Source organism: Neofelis nebulosa, chromosome 15 (assembly GCF_028018385.1).
Source record: "Neofelis nebulosa isolate mNeoNeb1 chromosome 15, mNeoNeb1.pri, whole genome shotgun sequence".
In the NCBI taxonomy this organism is placed as follows: domain Eukaryota; kingdom Metazoa; phylum Chordata; class Mammalia; order Carnivora; family Felidae; genus Neofelis; species Neofelis nebulosa.
In genome coordinates, this window is record NC_080796.1 from 1355753 (window position 1) to 1360122 (window position 4370).

A 4370-nucleotide genomic window follows, 5' to 3' on the forward strand; every position below is an offset into this window, starting at 1 on the left:
TAGTTTACTTTGTATCTCCTTTACACCATTTCATGTTCAGCGTTCATCGTGACGATTCCTTAGGTCCTTGATCTCTGAAGCAGGAGATTGTCTGCTGTCTTCTATGCGTGGTTTCAAGCGCAACTATGCGTCTTATGAGTGTCATTCCAAAAATGTGCTCACCTATATGGTTTCTGTCTCTTTTGCGCCCTTCTCTGGCTGTCCTTTCTTCCCGGAATTTTTTTTGAGGGGAATTCTCCGATTTCGTCGTTTTGGCTAGATTCCTGCCCTTTATGTGTGTTAATCGCTTGTTCTGTGTCCCACACCTGCGAGTACTACTGTAATAAAAAGAGCCCCTACACTGTCCAGGGCCTGGCAGTTGAACAAATTTTTTTTGAGTGTGTTGTGTGCACTCTTTGGGTGCGTCTTTGGCTGCTGTCCTCGCTACTTGGAGTGGCGGTTTGGGCCTTCCACCAGGTGTGCTTTGATTTGTTTGTTGAAGTAATCCTGGAAAAAAGGGGAAGAAGGTGGGGAAGAATCCTTAGCCCAAACAAAAAGAGAAATGACTGGAGTTGAAAAAAAGACCAGGAAGTGACTCAAAGGAGCTATAGGGCTTAATCCAGAAAGAGAGGGAGGAAAATGAAGAAGGAGATCTAGAAAAGTATAGAGAAAATGTACAATCAAACAAACAAAGAACCAGAACAGAGGAACAAAGGAAAAAAATATATAGATATATCTCTATATATCTATGTATAGATATATAGGTATATATTAAGATATATAGATAAATGTAGATATATAATTAGTTTTGACCCACGTGAACTCGAGACTACTAGGCTGTTTCCAAAGGGAGAAGGGGAAAGAGGAGAGTAGAAAGAGAAAAAAGGGAAAAGAGAAGAAAGGGAAAGCAAAGGAAAGAAAAGATGGGCGCCTGGGTGGCTCAGTAGGTGAAGCGTCTGACTCTTGAATTTGGCTCACGTCATGTTGTCACTGTGGGTGGGTTCGGAACCCCCAACAGGTTCTGCAGTGAGAGCATGGATCCTGCTCGGATTCTCTCTCTCTCCCTCTCTCTGCATCTCTTCTGCTTGATCACTCACTCTCTCTCTCTCAAAATAAAGAAATAAACATTAAAAAAGAAAAGGAAAGACAAAAGAATAATAACTCAAATGAAAACAAACAAACAAACAAACAAACAAACAAACTAAGATAGAAAACCGGAGGAGAGTTGTCTATTGGTGCCTGGGACCGGTGGCTGTGCTGGTCTAGAGCAGGGGCTGTCTGGTCCCATCAGTGTCAGTCTCACTCCTATAGAGAAGCAGTTACGAGGCACAGAGTGTCAGGGTTTGGTGTAATGGGCCTGCCTTCACTGAGGCTCACTGTCCATTCCCTGAAGCCCCACGATGTTGGTCATGGGGAGAGACATGGCGACACCCCATCTATCCTGCCCACACGAGGTGTCTCAAAACTCACTGTTTAGGCTATCCTCACGGAATAGCCTGGGGAGCTGGCTTGCCTTGCTGCACAGTCCCCTGTGCCACCCGAGCACTGAGCTGGGATTCAAAACCCTGTAGGATCCCGCTTTGCTCGGACCTGGTAGTGGAGTTGCGCCACTCTGCCCAGTGGACAGAGGGCCTCTGGCTCGTGCCTGCATGGTCTTTTTCCCTTGGGCAGGGCAATACCTCCCCTTTCCACCATACTCAAGGTGTTCTCTCCCAGGGTAGCCCTGAGATTGCTACCAAGCCTAGGGGCGGCTCCCTCCCCACCAGGCATGGGAGGTGGTAGCTCTGGTCGAGAGAAAGTGTGGCCGCCTTGAAAATTCTGTTTTTTACCCTCTAAGGCTGTTTTCCAAAGTAGAAACTGGCTCTCTGGACCTCTCCTTGGTCTGTGGTCCGGACAGGCTTTCTCATATCCAAATGCACGTCCCACAGCCTCTCTCTGTCTCTGCCTTCCTTTCGTTTCTCCACCAAAGGCCTTCCCCCACTCCATGCCTGTGCTGCCCATTTTATTTCTCCCAATTCTCATACACACCCTTCTGTCCCGCCAAGCTGTCACTCTGCACCTGTGGAGATTTTTCTGTCCCTCTGCAGCCTGTATTCCTGGTATTCCAAGTGTTGTGACCTCAATACTGCTGTGTTTGAGGGACAAGGGGAATTCTGATCCCCTCCCCTGCCATCTTAACTCCCCCCTCCACCTTTTGCTTTGCTTTTCGCAATTTCAAAGTTGGCTGCCTAATCGACTAAGTCACCCAGGCCCCCCAAAGAATACTTGTTTTCGATGGGAAGATGTTCAAAGGCCAATAAAATGGCCCTTGTGTCCAGAAAAGAATGGAAAGTTAGAATGGGTTTTTGATGTTCTCATTTGGGGCTATAATAAGTTCCCGTAAGCTCTTAGCGATGACATCATAAAGGTATACATTTGACCCTTGAACAAGATGCGTTTGGAATGTGGGAGTCCACATACATACAGATTTTTTTCAATAAATACAGTACCATCCTGTAAACATATTTTCTCTTCCTTATGATTTTCTTTTTCATCTTGTTTTTTTTTTTTTAATTATTCATTTTGGGAGAGTGAGAGAGGACAGAGCACGTGAGTAGGGAAGTGGGGACAGAGAGAGAATTTTCATCAGGCTCCACACTGTCAGCGTTCAACTCAGGAAGTATAGATCATGACTTGAGCCAAAGTCAAGAGCCTGACCCTGAACCGACAGTGCCACCCAGCACCCCTTCCTTACGATTTTCTTAGTAACCTTTCCTTCAGTTTATAGTGTAAAAATACAGTATGTAATACATATAACAGGGAAAACATGCATTAATCGACTGTGTATATTGTTGGTAAGCTCAGCATTCCGTTATCCTAACCCTGACCTCCCACGCTCAGTTTACAGAGTCAATGGCCAAATTAGGCCGAAAAGGTAGATTAGACCTAGAGAGCATATACAAGCGATTCTGCTTTAACGTTCTGGTTTTCAATACATATATACTTTTTGATTTTTAAGTGTGATTGCTTTTAAAGTGGGAAATTCAGTAGGAATTTTTGTTTTTTTTTTTATTTGGTTTTGAGGTTTCAAAAGATATTTGTGGATTGTCGAGGGCATGGCCATCAGAGCCCGTAACCCTTGCTTTGTTCAAGGGCCAACGGTATAGTGATTGGGTACTTTTGAGATCTTCTCAGTGAGATTAGTGTAAATGTTTTGACCTTAATTAATTGGTCCTTGTATACTGAGTACGTACCAAGCAGTTAGCTGCTGAGTGTACAAGTGGAGGGTTTAGGTTGTTGTGGTCGGAGCAGAAAAGTAAGTCAACAGCAGTCTGTTAGAAGTCACAATAAAGGCTTCATCGATAGGAAATGGACAATGTTAGTTGAGAGAATATTGGGGGCGTTTGTAGTGAGGATGAGGATGAGAGTGGGAGTGGGAATTTTGGTAGTCAGAAAAGATCTGAGAGTGGCAAAAGGTGCCAAGTGAAAGATGAGAAGGCCCAGTCGTGTAGACCGTGGCGAGGGACATTCTGGACAGAGAGGACCACGGATCATCATTTTACTCCAACGCCTTAGAGAGACCAAGCTGTAGGAAGGCTCACTCCATCATCATAATCATTATTATTATTGTTGTGTGTAAAAAAGAAAATGTGCATAGTGAAATGAGTGCTTGGCACATTTTAGGTGACTGAGACATACATGTTCTTATACTTGCCGTTTGAATGCTTACTACACATTCTGAAGAGTTCCATACCTATATCTACATTGTTTCTGCTACTAGTTCATCACAATTTTAAGAAAAGTTTCTCTTCCAACCTTGCCGTTCGATCCAACCCTTCTTTCGTCAAGAAAAAGGTCAAGCCTGTGTTTACCTAAACGAAGCAGCAGCTTCGACAGTGTTTTGTTGATACACAACATGATATACTCCAAAGTTTCTGATCATGTGAGGTATGAATTGACACTGAAACAAATGTCTGCCATTTTATTAGAAGCAGTTTTCCTTTATAGCAAGTACACTTTTAAAGATTCTGTTTCAAAACTTATTTCAAATGTCCTTTCATTTTGGTCAGGAATGCAAAGGAAGGGGTTTTGTTAGTTCCTTTTTGAAATCTGCATACAAGCCAGGCTTCTGCCTTTGAAAGTATTTATTCTGGCCTTCCATGATCCGTTTAGAGAGTCAATAGCCAAATGAAGATTCAAAGGGACGCTGAATCAAGAGAGCATATATGAGGTTTTGTATTTAAATGTTTTGGTGTTCAATACGGTTTTCTTATTTGTAAGTCTGATTGTTATTAAAGTCATAAATTCAGATATTTTCTTGGAAAAGGATTAGGAAGTCTTCACGCAACTCATTACTGATGCTACTTTTAACAGAGTATGTCTGAGAAGCCCAACAAATATGTCCCTCATGA